Raw genomic sequence first — 17,853 nt, forward strand, 5'->3', positions numbered from 1 at the left:
GAAATTTTAGTTTAATTATTTGTTTTTATTTAATTATGAGATTTAGTTTAATGAATAAAGATTAATCACTGGAACAGTAATGGCTATTCACTATTCAGCACCAAGACATGGCCTATTATGTATATTTATAGACTAGGATAGTGCCACTAGAAGGTTACATAAGTTAGGTAAGAATGTAATTGTGTTTCAATATTCTATGATGTTACTACTACAAAAAATAATATTTATACACAACCTTAAAAGTTTTGCCAAATAAAAACATAATAGGTGTAAATACAAACATTTTCTTCATTTCCAGAATAACCTAAAGTCCTAAACTTAACATACACTTTACAAAACCCCTCAAGATATAGTTTTTGATAATTATTTTTCAAGTGTATGAAACATTCAGATTTGGCAGTAAAATGTTTGAATTGGCAGTAAATTTTATCAAATTTGGCAGTAGGGGAGTCATGTGACTTGGCAACCCTGATCTACATCCAGTGTCAGAACAAAGTCACTTTGCCGACTGCTCGTGGTCAAGTGGGCAACGTCACCTCGTTCTGATACTCTGGATGCTACCGACATCAGAATCACTTTATATTCTTGCAATTGGCTCTAAGGCTTTGTACTGACAAGCGTATCCAATGTCTGAAGAATTCAGTTAGTTAAGAGGGCACTGGTGCGATTATAATTACTGTACATACTTATCTGATGAAAGTTACTATTTATATATAATATATATATATATATATATATATATATATATATATATATATATATATATATATATATATTATATATTATACACCCTAAACATATATATTAATATATACTCCAAACATACACATCATATACTATACTCATACCTCATTTTAACGGACAGAGAGGGGGAACATCGGGTAGATATTGACGATTGTCCGTAGTTACTGAAATGGGGTCTGTAGTGGCTAATATCAGCAGGCGCAATGTCAAATTTTGAATGTAATTAATCTACAGAAAAAAATTAGTTTTCGAAAATGTCGGGACAACAGGAACAGGTGTTATGAAATCACAGAAAAAAAGAAAAAACTTCGAGTAAGCTATAAAGAGGCTGTGTACAGTAGTTTAAAAGATAAGGGAATATCACAAAAACAGTTACACTCTCCGAAAAAATTATTCGAGAAGCAAAATTCTAACACCCACCAGAGATAAGGCCTAGAATTTTTTTTTTTTTTTTTGTGCAGGACACCGATGATACCCTTGGGGAAAGAACTCTGCGTCTGGACCTGCCGTCTTTCTAGGGGATGGGTACACTATATCTTCACAATGAGTACAGGCGAGAATAAATCCCACTTTCCTCGTCACCTACTGAGCCCTTTTATTTTCATCAAAGCTGGGCAAGATAAAGCCACCACCTTCCCTGTTGCATCACCCTCCAAGGAAAAGCCAACATCGAAATGCAAAATGTGTTCATAAACTACTCCTGACTGAAAGTGTAGTGAGCACCTCAAAACTCAATTCGAAAATGTATTCTAAATAATCATATATGAGAATTAAAACCTGGAAGAAATGTTCAAGTTACTAGTGAATTTAAAAACAATCGAAATTTCCATACCTTTGGGGCCCTTAGCGATGACACCGTAGATTATAAGGCTATCCAGAATGACCACTTACATTGGGTATAAAAATAACAATTCAAAAGACAATCATTCGAAAGCTTTATTTACTAAACTTATGAATAAAAAAAATGTATCAATGTCGTTCCAGGACCTTGTTCAAAATTTTGAGAATATTAAGCGCTGTTAGACAAGGTAGTGTATTTTGCATAGCAATCCTAGAAAGATTTATGAATTACAAGAAAACGATTACAAATTTAAAAGGTCTTGGAAACTGGCGAATTCCCATACTAACCTGCAAGGTCAATTTAATATTTAAAACACATGAAATGTATTTCTGGATAGCCTAAATATTATACCATGTGCTATTGGAGATAAAAAGCTGTTTTGAATATATAATAAAGAATAAAAGGAAATTGCAAGCATAAGTACAGTGTACGGCACAGAAATGTAAATAATGAATGACCTACAGCACTATATATACAAAATGTAAATAAAATCAAGGGCATAAATAATGGCGAAACAGCATATATCACATGCAAGGTATATTTTGCAAAAAAACAATAAATTTCAATGAAATGGCATATAAATACTAGACCCACGTGTGTTCGTAAAGCATCACAAGATAAAAATTCGAGTTATACAGTGCATCACCAAGTACAAGCAAAATTTTTTCACCAAGAAACGCTTGGAAAATACCGAGTCCTTTGGAATTGAGGAATGACCAAAGTCTAATGAATCACTGAGAATCCTTTAAAAAAGATTAACTAACTTTCCGCGCCAATAATGATTTACAGCAGTTACATGTATCACAACATATTATACCTTAAAATTAAGGAACTACCTGGGCTTAATTCAAATATTACTTAAATAAAGGAGATTATCTGAAATTTGATTAAAATGATAAATGCCTATGAGAAGCTAGCACAACCTTTCTAATTTTAATCTACAAATCAATACGAAATATGATCGTAATTTATAAACAGTGACTCAGTCTTAATCTTTACATCAGTTACAAAATCTAATCGTGCTCATCTACACAGTGATTAAAAATTCAAATATCGTGACTTTCTTAAAGTTTTTAAGACTCAGGTCTTTTGCATTTAACTTTTAGAAGATTCCAACAGCACTATGGTATAATATCCCTTACCTTTGGAGATACATCTGAAAAAAGAAAAAACCATGAAGTTAAAACTCATAAGTTATAATATGCAGTGCAACATCACCACAGATTTGATTACACACACACACATATACACACACACACACACACATGGGGGTGAATATATATATATATATATATATATATATATATATATATATATATATATATATATATATATATATATATATATATATATATATATATATCATATATATATTTATACATTATATATAATCATATATACATACATACACAAGGAAGTACTTTCATGTTTAATGCATCTATCCAAAGGGTTACGTGGTAAAAAATTAAACTCATAACAACCTCAATATATATATATATATATATATATATATATATATATATGTATATATATATATATATATATATATATATATATATATATATATATATATATATAATATATATATAGAGCAATTAATTATTTCCAACAACAGGAGACAGTTCGAGGACCTTTTTTTTTTTTCAAGTAAGCAAGCCCTGTGCTGGCTGGCACAAGCTTTTGCTCTCAGAGCAACCTACCAAGTCTCCAACCAACCACTAAGATAGTTTCATGTACTTCATCCTACCAATAATAGATCCGACAAGAAAAATCTGTTTATGAGTTTTGTCGAAACCAATGAAGTAAGATACAGATCATAGATGGGCACTTAGTAGTAGTACAGTAAATTTAGATCTGAACCCCTTACGGTTTGCCAGTATATATATTTTGGATTATTTTGTCAAGTACTGCACTGTCCCTTTCTAAAGGGTTGGGACGTAGTTATGTGTGGATTTTCTGATTTTCGAGTGCTGCTTCACACAACTTTAAATTTACCAGCTTGGAAATCAAATGATTTGCTTGAGCTAGCTGAGGAATAACTATATTAAACATACTTTCACTGTGGTCGCTACTTCGGCGGACCAAATTTATAAAATTCTAAGTTAAAGGATATGAGTTTACTAAAAAAAAAAAATTTTAATTTTGAGCAAAAAAATTCCGTAAGGAAATTGACAATCCTTTATCTTCTCTATTATGCTACGTCTATAAGTTTTTTTTTTTTTTTTTAAGAATACCTGCCAAGGATGCTGTCTACTAGTATTATGTGAGTGAAGTAAGCTGAAGCATGACCAACAAATAACAATGAAAATATTTTTTATTTACAACACTAAACACATTGGTACCTGCTATAAAGCTCTCCCTGAAAAGTGAGAATTAAGCTGCATTTTTTTACGCACTAGTTTTAAGGAATGAGGGAAGTTTAAATGCTAATAGGAAACCTCGTGCATTCTATTTTTATTCCAATCCTCATCCTTCACTCAGTTACATACACATAAAAATCTCATACACATATATGGATGTATTTATAATATTCATTTCAATCATTGAAGTTACAAATATACTGGAAAAGCAGCAATGAACTTCCACAGTATATATATCACATGCACAGAGTACAAAAAACCCTAAATCCTCAAGCATCTAACGTAATCTACTTTACACTAAGAACGGATTAGTATCAAATTGATCTATTGTTTGAGATTACTTAACATTTCATCTTTCTTACTGTTCAGGACTAAGAGTGGCTTTGATAAACAGAGGGTCAGACACACCTCTGTCAGACGGCCACATTTAGGACAGGCTACATTAGTCATCTTTGTTTTCATTCTTACGAGATGACGTCGATGAGCATGGCCACTGCGGATCCAGGTTATGAAAGTTAAACAACAAAACCATGAATGAGAAAAATGTATTGTCAGCGGGAATACTGACTGGACAAGCTTTTTCAAAGCAGCATTCTTCGCACAGATCGCTCTACATCATCATCATCATTTCTAATATTAAAATTTGAAAGTGGAAACCATTTAATTAGACCTCTCCCGTTACAGGCAGTTACTGTACCACAACTTTGTACAACTTTGACTGCAAAATGCAATTAACGTACTATTAACCGACCAACACCTTGTTGAAAGACACGTGTTTCGATAAAATTATACACACTGCAAATACATTTTGTTTTTGTTCTTTGCAAAGACATTTAGAAAATTGAAAGTTCTGAACAGTCGGGTTGAGTCAATTCAAAGAGTTCATTTATCTTATGTTGGTCAGATCAATTTTACAATAATCAAATTGATAAAGACATTTAGAGGAAAAAACTTGAAAGTACTACTACTATATTCACTGGTATTTGCTGTGGTCTTAACCAGGTTATCCACTCCTTAAATTTAACAAATAATGATTCCTGATTGCCGAAAATAAATACAATATCTCATTTTTGTTACACCTCAACCAAATTATTCGCAAAAATGCATTTACCGACTGCTGAAAAATCTTCAGAGATCATATGGCGTAGTCATAGTATTATAATAAGTTCAAATATTGCTGCAAAGTCATGGGACTCCTCCTCACAAAAAAACCGGTTACTATACTATTATATTCTGGTATTTGCAATAGAAACTAAAACCCCAAAACCAGGTTACTTTAAAACTTAACAAATAAAGTGATTCCACAAATTGAAAATAAATACAATATCTACTGATGAATGATTTACACCTGTGGCAAATTCTTTCCTACGAGGCTGAAAAATCCAAAGACCATTCGATATTAAATGGAAATTTCAAAGGATTAGGAAAGTTGCAAAATGATTCCTGCAGAGAAACTAAGGACTGTTCCAGGAAGAATAATAATATCATGACATCATATATGGCATATATAGGGATTATATATATGTATATATATTTATTCTTTCTTTTCTTAATGGACTTATTGATTAGATACCAAATAGTATATACTATCCATATATATATTTAATATATATGAATACATATATTTATATAGAAATATCTTATATAAATATCATGATATGAAATATATATATAATTTATATATATATCATAGCAATATATATATATATATATTATATATTATATATAGGATCTAAATACCTAATATCCTCCCCCCCTTATCTTCTAATATATTCATTTATATATGTATATCCCTATATATCCTCTATATCCCCTTTCTTATATCCTTCCCCTTCATATATATATATCCTTCTTTATTCCTCTAATGAATATATATATTATATATTTTCCATGTTTTATAATGAAATATATATGCAATTGAATATAATAACAAAATGGTCATATAGATAGGATAGTTTTTTTATATAAAAGTAATGTATATCAGGTTTTCAAATTAAATATATATAACCTTATATTTATGAAGGCATTTATTAACCTCATGTGGTAACTAGTAACCACCTGCACTATTAGTAAATAAGAATACTATTCTAACAATGACAGAAAGGCATCCTGTCTATGCTACTGGACCATGCCATCAGAGATAGGCTATGGTGTTTCCTCCCAAAAACCAAAGTGGTCTTTTAGTCGGGATCTGGGGCCTTAAACAAAGGAGGGTTCACCACAGTCTGTTTAGTAAAGGTGGTCTTAAGTTTCGTTTCTCTATTCTATATCAGTTTCAACTAGATGTTTGTCAAAATTTCAGACTGGCAGAGGCATAAAGACATACTGAACGAAAACAACTCCATTTTCAAGACCCAGAACGAGTTGGAAAATCAGAAGGATGTAAAACAAACAAACATACATCATATTATACACGCATATATATTGTAACTAACTTATTTTAATATTACTTGCCCTCTTACTGTTTCATTGGTATTATATGAGACAATAATATTTCAATTTGATCGTCAGTTAAATTAAAAACAAACAACCCACATCTAAAAAAATAAGTTTGAGATTTGCCAAAATTTAGGTCGGGCCTAGTATTCTTTCTGGATCATATTCTAATGTTTCCTTGATTTTACCACTTCACTATGCAAGATCTACGATAATAGTAATTTACAGTTTTTATTTGTAAAGTGTTAAAGTTTTGAATAATTTTTGCATGTTAGGGATTATTCCCATAAAAGGAACGATTGTGGCACGAAGAAAATTTCAGCATCCTCACTAACAGTGAATTGGTTATCTTTTGTGTTTTTATTTCTTCAGAGAGAGCCTTAATTCCATTTCGGATCCATTGTCCTGGGTAATTAAAGCAGTCACCAGGATAATAGTTTCATTTCATTAATATCTACCAGCAATAGACCTCCGTTTTGTTATATTTTACATGAAGTTTATTCAGGTAACTTTTCCGGCGTGGGGTTTTCCAATTTCCTTCATCCTAAGGATTGCACATTCTTTCTTTGTCGGAACCAATTGGGAAGTAAGGGGTTTGTTGTTCCATGTGTTGCAGAGTAACATCTTTATCCCTTAAGATTTTCCCAGCTAAGACCTTATTTAATTAATGGGGATTTCTGTCTGTGGAAATGATTTAACAGATTCTGGATTTTAACTGACAGGTTACGTGGGTCATTGACAGGAACATTTAGGGCCTCATAAATTACGTTAATTTTAATTAATAAAGTTGTTAGCGTCTTTCAAACATTGGCGATCTAGCCTACGAATTTTAATTTAAGTGAGAAAAGAATCTGGAATCAATAGTAATTACAACATTAATTCCAAAGAAAAAGTCAGATATTTAATTTCATCCTATTCTAGAACTAACAAGGAGTCCACTGCCAATGGCAAGGCACTGGTTTAATAAGAATAGCTGTTTATAATGAAGAAATTAATGTTAGGTGACAGGAAAGTGTACATTGGAGCAGTTATAATTAACAACTTGCAAAATTTTAAAAAGAAACACTTTTACCGCATTCAGATGGGGTGGGTTCTGCATTCCATATGAGTATGGGTTGGGTATAGTTATCGTGTCATGGGTATAATTTGCTATTTTATGGGTATGGGTAGGTATTAATGCATGATATGGGTATGGAACTGAGTTGGGTATGGGCATGATAAAGAATGGGAAGTATAGATATGGGAAGTAGCCTAATGTGGCTCTCAAGCAGGAACAAATTTGCGGAGTTCGTTGAACCCTAAAAAGCAGTAACAGCATTTCGCCATCTACGAAGAGGTTCGATTGAGAAAAATTGACGGAGTTAATAAGTGTTCAGATAGCGAGAAAGCATATCAAAATCCCATGTATTTAATATAGCAACCTGAACGGCAACAGTTAATTTAACAACAATTTGCAATTTTTAAGTAAAAAAAATTCAGTCCAGTCAGGACGAACTGAATCCATTTCCTTGTTTGCTATGCGGCCACTCGGCAGCGGATGGCATTAATTCTGCGTGACAAGAAATAAAAAGAAAAAAGCGTAGCTCACAGTAATTTCGTTTTCCATCTCATTTAACGTAAAATCCTTTGCATTGTGGGTACATTTAGAGTAAATCTGTATTCCGCATTTGCTTATATTATATATATTTGTATATATATATATAAGAATTATATATAGTGCTTTGTATAATATCAATATAAAAAATACGCCTCGAGAGTCATGTATTCATCCACAGAGCCGCTTCCAGCCGCATTTGTTTGAATTATATATTTGTGCTAATATATAATTTATCCGACATTTTGGAAGCCCTAGCTGACTATATAATATGTATATATATAATAACTTAAAATATTTTGTTGTTATTGTTTGTGTATTGGCTTGTAGTGCCACAGTCCTTTAGCCCTATATATATATTTTACATATTCTCATTGCCACTTGGGACTACTTTTGTTGTGTAGTAATATCATTCTGACAAAAATCTTAGCCAGATAGACTTCGATAGATAGAGACTAGGATAGGGTTCCATACAATAGATAAAAGCAAGATGTAAATGTAGTAGGAAAATAGGTCTTAGTTAGGAAATAACAGTATAACAAGTTCCCATACAAATCCACTGGCGATGTTTTAAGAAATCATATAAAAGAAAAGAACATATAATTTTAATCATAACTCCTCAGAGTAAGAAGTCATCATCAGGGCTACTGGGAAAGCTACGATTGCTTTCAACTTAATCCCCTGAGAGTGGCGAATTAAAGAAGACTTATCTTCAAATAAGACTTGTCCTCCCAGTGTGCACTTATAAAAAATTTTACTTAAATTTTCTCAGGCAGCACAAATTTGGCTGAATATCTATATCTCTCTCCATATATTCAAGTAAGCATTTTAACCTAAGTCTAGATTAAGCATGGCCCTCTTCAAAGAAAATTCAACACCGGGATAATTAATTTAACTAAACCAAATAGGTTAAGCAAGCACCTCTGTCCCACAAATAGATGAGGACAAGTTAAGATTAACTACAGTTGAAACTGTCGGTCACGAGTGAGGTCTTTAAACCCAGACTTAAACAGAAAATAGTGTGAGCGACTGTTAAACAATTCGTTTGCCCATTATTCCCTTGGTTGGGTTGTTGCCTCCTTACCTTTTTGTTTTTCCTTTGTTTGAGGTTAATTTGTAGTCTGACATCAGTCAGGGTTTTGTAATAAACTCAGTAAGCCAAGCTTCCATCGTAACATTGGGTTTTGGATCTAATTAGATTTAGAGAAAGTTCTGGACAATGTTCAATAAACTCAAGAACACAGTAGCATTTAATTTAAGTTTTCTGAGGATCACCTTGTTGTGGATGATAAGCAGCAATTGCAGGTTTTTGAGGATCACCTTAGGAAAGTGGGTGATGGCAACAACCACAGTTTTCTGAAAATAAGAAAAACCTTGTTGTGGGTGATGACATCGACAGCAGTTTCTCAGTATCAACCTGGTTGGAGGGTGATGGCCCATTGTTAATATTTTGCTATTTTCACTGGGCTGATGGATGCATATTAATTTCAAGGAGAGAGGTCACGATGACCGGACCATGTTTTTAGTAACTATTACTGCTGGTGGAGCAAAAGGCTCTAGTGGAGTTATGGTGATATTGAGTGGGCACATGGCTCTCGAAGTTATTTTTGTATATGGAGCAAAAGGCTCTCATGTACTGTGTTGAGCAAAAGGCATTTTTCAGTTATAGTGCTTGTCCCAGAAGGCTCTGAGCTGTGGTTGTATATTATTGTGGCCAGTGGCTTGTGTAATTGTAGTTAATGAGCAAGTATGGCTCTGAAAGTTTAAGTAATGATTATATTTCATTTTTGTATTTTGTAAAATCCTGCTGGACATGTTTCTATTTTCCAAAACCTTGACTCATTTGTAAATATGTATACCCTCTTTAAGGAAAGAATTGTAAATAAATTAATATTAAGGTCACTTTTTGGTATGGTTCTGCTCCTGCCTCCTTTGTCACCGCTCGTCAGTCATTACAGCCCAATTGTTTGTTTTTATTAAGAACCTGTTGGTCTCGGAGAGGCAAGATCATAAGAGTAGCCTTCCCCCTCTGCAGGAGAAGGGGGTAGTAGCACAGCGGGTACTGGGACCAGACACTCATGAGGGCCTCATAAGCAACCACAATTCAATTTCCCTTCCACAGTGCCACTGATCTGAAGCATTGTCATCAACCAAATAGCTTACATCTCTCTCTCTCTCTCACCTTCCCTTTCTCTCTCCCTGATTTGTTACACTCTGCTGGGGTAGAGTGCATTTTCCTTATATACAATCTAGTTGGACTCAAGTAAAGGGTTCCTAGGAACGCACTGGCACCATAGTGCCACCAAGCAAACAAACTACAAAACCAAAACCAGACAAAAGGAACACAGAAGAAAAGTCCTTTTGGTACCTAACCTACACCAGTACATAAGGATACTGAGTGCCACTAGTGTGACCTTTACACGGCACACCCAACCACAGTGCCACCTTATTGAGAAGGTGCCACATCACTGAAGGGACACTTCCTTGCTGCCCAAGTACGTCCAGTCGACCCAGATAGACGCCCTTCCCCACCAGAACCATGGCAGCAGAGAATTATAAAGTCTTCATGGAGCTGGGGACAGCAGCAGGTCTCACTGGATTGGACCTCACCACGTGGGTCAAGGAGCAGATGGATGACTTGGCCATGCGAGAGAAGGAAGAAAGACTAGAACTGGGCGGAATTATGAAGAAACAGAGGAGGTATGAAGAATGGAGGCATATGAAGAAGAAAAGAGGCAGCTGGAAGATGAGAAAGAGAAGAAAGGAGAAGACAGCATGAGTTAGCCTTCAAGGAAAAGGAGTTTGAGCTGGAAAGAGCAAAAAGGAAAATGCCAAAGCTATGGCTAGACAGCAAGCCTCCAGCCCCACACCTGCTGCACCAAATGCTCCAATCTAGAAAATTAATTCCCTCGTCCCCAAGTGGATTGAGGACGAGCCAGAAGCATGGCTGGAGGAAATCGAGGCACTCTTCGATAACTACAGCACCACCGAGACAGAGAGGGCCTTAGTACTAGCCAAGCACATAGAGGGAAAAGCTAAGGCAGCTCTTTGCTCACTGGAGAAGAGCCAGAGAGGCAACATGGTTGAAGTGTGTAGAGTCATCACAAAGGCCTACGAAATAACCCCGGAGAAATGGAGACAGTGGTTCTGAGGTCTTGCCAAGGAAGTCGGCTGGTCCTGGACTGAATGGGCCTGTCACAAGACCCAGTCTGGTACCCGCTGGTTCGACTCCTTGTCTTCCACAACGTTTGAGGACCTCTTCAATCGGACCATGCTGGAGGACCTGTACCAATGTGTGCCTGGGCCCCTTGCTGTATATCTAAATGATAAGCAGCCCACCACCCTTATGGAAGCCTGCTGCATGGCCGATTCATGGAAACCTTCAATCAGTCAGTCATGGGAAACCTTCAAAGTCCCACAGCACATCTCAGCGGCGCATCATGCCACCTGGTTACCTCTCAGGCTCAACTCGCCTGAAGAATGGACTGCCGAGCAAGCCTACGTGCACCTACTGTAAGATGGTGGGGCATGCTGAAGCTGAGTGCTGATACAAGCTAGGCACTAACAAGCAGCCTCCTACTACCAGCCAGAACTCCTCTCCCTCTACATCCACTCAACCCTCTCCACCAACAGTTACTGCAGGTCACCGAGCCCCTACAAGAGGCCCGTATAAATCCTGTGTTGCTGCCAGCCACTACAGTGCTGGACATCCGGCCTGTCCAAATCATGTCCCCACCACCAAGTTCGTCAACCTCATTAGCACCTCATTCTCTGCGGCCTGGCCACAAAAGATCCTTTACCCGAGACTGGAGACCCAGTTCATCTCGGTGGCCCCCTTCAGAGTCACTAGCCTGCCCGTGACCCTTCCAGTCACAGTAGACACTGCGGCAGACATTAGCCTGATCTCCAGGGCCCAAGTGCCAGCCAGTGCCATGGTTGACGAGAAAACCCGGTGGGAGATGAAGTGGACAGAGGGCCACACCATTACCGTTCCCACAGTCAAGCTCCAGGTCATGACACCTTGGGGCACGCTACCCCACCGCCTTGGCGTGGTGGGTGGAATTCGGCCCAGAGTGGACTTCCTGTTGGGTTGAGACCTTCTCTGGGGAAGCCCTTCACCAATGCCACTTCGCAGCCACGCTACCTCCTCTACGGGGGCCCTGACTGTAGGAGAACTGGATAAAGACGAACCCCCACCTTCCGCCCACCGAAGTGGTCAGCAGAAGGGGCACACACAGCCATTCTCGGCCTAACCCTCTCCATTCGCAAAGGGCTGGCCCACAAAGAGGTCCTCCCTCTCCCTGAAGAGACATTCAGATGCAGAGGTCGAGATCGCTCTCGCTCCGGTTGTCGCAGCAGCCGGAGTAGGGAGCCCTCCTGTAGCTTCTGAAGTTACCCCTGACTTCATGCCCGCTAGCCCTTCTGGCCTTTCCCCAGAGTCGGTGCCCTCATCACCTCTGAGGTCCGATGCTGATAGGCCTTGGAGGAACCCGAAGAAGAAGACGAAGGGGCGGAAGAGAGCCCAGTAGTTGCCGAGCCATGAGCTCTTCCTGGCACTAGTGCCCTTTCAGCACAGTGCCCTACCATCTTAGAGTGATCCTGGCCCCTTGCCCAGAGGAGGTAGCCATTGTGATCTCTTTTTCTTATGCATAGACTAGACCAGATTAACCCTTAAATGCCTAGCGTCTATTTACAAAAGTGTCTCCCGTATGCCAGCGGGGTTTGAGAGTTAGCGCCGAAGCGGAAAGAAAGTTTTTTCAAAAAATCACAGCATGCTTAAAAACTTTTTAAGATTAACAGTTCATTTCTGGCTCCTTTTTTTGTCATTGCCTGAAGTTTAGTATGCAACCATCAGAAATGAAAAAAAATATAAATATCATATATAAATATTGGAATATATGACAAGCAAAAAAATTTCATATATAATTGTATACAAATGCGCTGTGAGCAAAACGGTTAAAGCTAATGGGTTATTTTTTTTCGTTGTATTGTAAACTAAATTGCGATGATTTTGGTATATAACAAATTGTAAACTGGTCAAAGCAACACAGAGAAAATATTATCACAAAATGATGCATGAATTCGTAACGCGCGGACGTAAACAAATTTTTTTCAAAAATTCACCACAAATCGAAATATTGTGCTAGAGACTTCTCGTTTGTTGCAAAATGAAGGTAAATGATTGAATATTACTAGAATGTAAGAGTTTTATCTTACAATTGCAGTTTTCGACCATTTCGGTCGAGTTAAAGTTGACCAGAGGTCGAATTTTTTCTATTTATCGTGATTTATATGAAAATATTTCAAAACTCATAAAAGCTACAACCACGAATTATTTTTTGCTGTATTGTACATGAAGTTGCGTACATTTTCATATATAAAACTTTATGTAACGGCCAATAGAGAACGGTGCAAAAATTACGACTAAGTGACTAAAGAATTTCCGAGATGTTTGGCAGAGTTAGCGCGCGCGGATGTAAGGAAAAAGTTTTTTCAAAAATTCACCATAAATCGAAATATTGTGCTAGAGACTTCTCGTTTGTTGCAAAATGAAGGTAAATGATTGAATATTACCAGAATGTAAGAGTTTTAGCTTACAATTGCATTTTTCGACCATTTCAGTCGAGTCAAAGTTGACCGAAGGTTGAAATTTTGCCACATCGTGATTTACATGAAAATATTTCAAAACTGATAAAGGCTACAACCATGAGTTATTTTTTGTTGTATTCTACATGAAATTGCACACATTTTCATATATATAAAAGTTTATGTAACGGCTAATAGAAAACGGTGCAAAAATTACGAAAAAGTGACTAAAGAATTAGTGAGATTTTCAGCAGAGTTAGGCGCACGGACGTAAGGAAAAGTTTTATTCAAAACTTCACCATAAATCGAAATATTGTGCGAGAGACTTCTCGTTTGTTGCAAAATGAAGGTAAATGATTGAATATTACTAGAATGTAAGAGTTTTAGCTTACAATTGCATTTTTCGACCATTTCGGTCGAGTCAAATTGACCGAAGGTTGAAATTTTGGCACTTCTCGTGATTTATATGAATATATTTCAAAACTGATTAAGCTACAACCATGAATTATTTTTGGTTGTATACTACATGAAATTACACACATTTCCATATATAAAACTTTATGTAACGGCTAATAGAAAACAGTGCAAAAATTATGACAATGTGGCTAAAGAATTTCTGAGATTTACAGCAGAGTTAGCGCAGACGTTAAGAGAAAAGTTTTTAAAAAATTCACCATAAATCGAAATATTGTGCTAGAGACTTCTCGTTTGTTGCAAAATGAAGGTAAATGATTGAATATTACTAGAATGTAAGTGTTTTAGCTTACAGTTGCATTTTTTTACCATTTCGGTCGAGTCAAAGTTGACCGAAGGTTGAAATTTTGGCACTTATCGTGATTTATATGAAAATATTTCAAAACTGATAAAAGCTACAACCATGAGTTATTTTTTTTTTTGTATTCTACATGAAACTGCGCACATTTTCATATATAAAACTTTATGTAACGGCTAATAGAAAATGGTGCAAAACTTACGACAAAGTGACTAAAGAATTTCTGAGATTTTCACCAGAGTTAGCTGATGCTTTCTAGTGGGAGAAAAAAGAAATTTGCGCATGCGCAGCTGGGTCACGCTTGTAAACAAAACAACAGCGTGATCCGTGAATTCCCAGCATCCCTCAAGGCGCGTGATTTAAAATTTTTCGCAAACTCTGTCCTGTAAAGTTATTTTTCCACGAATATTTAAAAACTTTTGTAGTCAACGTATTTTACGTCCACTCGAGGGCGGGGACAGAAAATTTTTTTTCAACGTAAAATATGCCCAGTCGGCGTTAAAGGTTAAGTGCTATACATCAGACTAGTAACCTTGTTCCTTCCACTCACCATCGATATATATAGTAATCATGCGTAGTGTAACAAAAATCAGACCATCTTAACTATTGTGAAAGAGCCACTGTGCTCATGACATATGGCCTAAGACCAGTGAGGCAAACATTTATCATATGAGGCAAACCTCATGAATTAACTAGTAATTACTAATTATATATGGACATAAAAAAAACTTTTAATTTAGTTAGAACATTAAAAAAACGTTGGTGCCCATCGTCAGGTTAGGAGGAAAGGTTAGGCTAAAGGAAATACAATAAATGTACCAACAAGGCAAGGTCTAAAACATCACGATTAAAGGCGGTAGCAAAAAAATAATAATAAAAGCACCTTCCAAAAAATAAGTTAGAATTATGTAAAGTAATGTTCAAAGCTCATATCCTATCTAGGGTTAGGTAGAAACAGAGCAAGGTAGGCTAAAAAGGACAAATCTGCTCAGGGGAGAAAAAGTAACCTAATAGAGGCGAACAATAAAAAGTACAGACCTTCACGCCCGAAAGGGAGTGAAGGCCCTCTAAAGGGGGAGAGCTTTTATAAATATTCTGCTGTTTGCCCTCTATGCATTTATTTGTAGGAATATCATTCTGACAAGGCGGGAAAGGCGGTTGTATCGGCCGGGTGAGCGCTAGGAAAATTTAAAAATTAACGTCCGTTCATAGCAAGAATAGTTTTACCATTAGGGACTTAACCCCAAAATCCAAGGAAAAGTTTCACAATTAACCTCTGTTGAAGGTGGTCTTAAGCTCCCTTTTACCTGTTCTACACTCTGCGATGTTTTGACAAAATTTCAGACCCTTCTTTAAAACGCCGTTTTGTATCTGACCCAGCAAGGTATATAGAGATAACAATCACCCATCAGGATCTCATGTCGGTGCGTCCAGCTCTTCTTCCCTTTGCCTTTCAGTCTTATGTTACTAAGTGAAGTGGCGAATTAATCCCAGAACTTCCGATCGCCCGTTGTATGCGCAACAACTTGTCATCCACGGTAAGTCTGATTTTCGTTCAAAACTTCGTCGATCTACTATAGCCGATTCACTTAAGGTAGATTCTTGGGCCTACGAGACGTTTGTTTGGCGGCCTCTGATTGGCTGGCACCGGGAGGTAGGCAACTCGCTCACTGTCTCATTTTTACGTATGTAGCTCAGAAAACTAGCAATATGTTTATATATTTCTTCATTTGTCTCACGTTTTGAACAAGATAGGAAAGTTTTGGTCATATCATAGGATTTGGTATTAATTGTACAACTAAATATGACTTGCTGAAATCAATAAGATAAAACACAGGAATTACAACGAGTAAAAGTGAAGAGAGAAACATGTCATTCCTTATACCTGTTTTTACTTATCATCAGATTTTGCATCATTCATGCGATCAAGATAAAGTAAAACTTGTGTTTTCATACAATAAATTCACCCTGAATACGCTGGGGCTTTCAGATTTTAGATGCATGTGATATGTAAAGAGAAAATGAAGAATATGTCGTATTATGTTGCATCCGTTCTTGACTCGGTTTGCAAGAGACGGTGATGATGATCAGCCGTTGGCAGTTGCCAATTAGCGATATGAGAAGTTTGCAGCTTCGACAATATTTGCTGTATTATTATGTCATTACATTTTCTGAAAATAAATGCACATAATTCTCATTATAACTGCCGAACATTTTCACTCCAGTATTATATATGTCCGTATGTCTGGACATATCTGATACAAAAAAAAAAAATCAGATGCATCTGGATGTGCTGGCTTCAATTTAGTCTAGAAATTTGCATACATACTGTAGACTACATGATAAATAACAAACATAATGATGGGTTCAGTATTCTGGCCATTGTTTCTCTGGTCATTAACATCAAAAGTTATTTTTCATATGTTCATTCAATGAACGTAAGTACATTTTCTATTTCTGACCATAAAATCTGTTGGAGATGTCTAAATTGAAGCCAGCACATCCAGATGCATCCATCTGATTAATTTTTTTTCGTATCAGATATGTCCAGACATAAGGACGTATATAATACTCGAGTGAAAATGTTCGACAGTCACAATGGGAATTCTGTGCATTTATTTTCAGAAAATGTAATACTAACAATACAGCAAATACTGTCGAAACTGCAAACTTCTCATATCGCTAACTATCCTCAAGGCTAACTTTTTAAAGGCAAACTGAGTCAGAACGGATGCAACATAATACGACATATTCTTCATTTTCTCTTCATATCACACCCATCTGAAATCTGAAAGCACAAGCGTATTCAGGGGTGAATTTTACTGTATGAAAACACAAGTTTTATTTTATCTTGATCGCATGAATGATGCAAAATCCGACGATATGTAAAAACAAGTATAAAGAATGAAATGCTCCTCTCTTCACTTTTACTCGTTGTAATTCCTTTGTGTTTTATCTTACTGATTTCAGGAAATCATATTTAGTTGTACAATTAATACCGAATCCTATGATATGATCAGAACTTTCCTATCTTGTGTAAAACGTGAGATAAAATGAAGAAATATAAACATGTTTGCAAGTTTTCTGAGCTACAGATGTTAAAATGAAACTTTTGATTTTTACCATGTATTCAGTACCGCCAATCAGAACTTTTCAAACAAACGTCACATAGGCTCAAGAATCTACCTTAAGTGAATCGGCTATATTATCTTTTCCTGTATTTCTAGTTTCCTTTGTTTCATTCTTCGCCACCGTCTCGATACCCCCAAGCAACAATTTGCTTTTATGAAGTCTAGATTAAGCATAATTTATATTGTTTAGCGACATTCAACTAGTCTCGTGAATTAACTAGGAATTAGGGAAGGTTAAGCAAGTCATTTACATTCTTCATACAGCCTTGTGTCTTGAACCCATTGTTCGGAAGAGCCCGTTGTGTTTTAAAACCATACTGAACGAACAGAAAAATGACAGCGTCCGAAGTTGGGCGACTGTTAAAGTAAATTCCTTAGTTACTGCATAT

The 17,853-nt window shown here is 36.3% G+C and overlaps 1 long non-coding RNA gene across 1 annotated transcript in view; it reads right to left on the reverse strand.

Moving 5' to 3' along the window:
* Positions 1 to 2,109: 2,109 nt before the first annotated feature.
* The window catches only part of LOC136837837 (uncharacterized), a 37,517-nt gene continuing 21,773 nt past the window's right edge, over positions 2,110 to 17,853 (reverse strand). The window contains exon 3 of the long non-coding RNA XR_010852790.1: positions 2,110 to 2,741. This is a non-coding gene — a long non-coding RNA (uncharacterized lncRNA). The remainder of the gene's footprint in view (positions 2,742 to 17,853) is intronic.

This window comes from Macrobrachium rosenbergii, unplaced genomic scaffold (assembly GCF_040412425.1).
Source record: "Macrobrachium rosenbergii isolate ZJJX-2024 unplaced genomic scaffold, ASM4041242v1 13869, whole genome shotgun sequence".
In the NCBI taxonomy this organism is placed as follows: Eukaryota; Metazoa; Arthropoda; class Malacostraca; order Decapoda; family Palaemonidae; genus Macrobrachium; species Macrobrachium rosenbergii.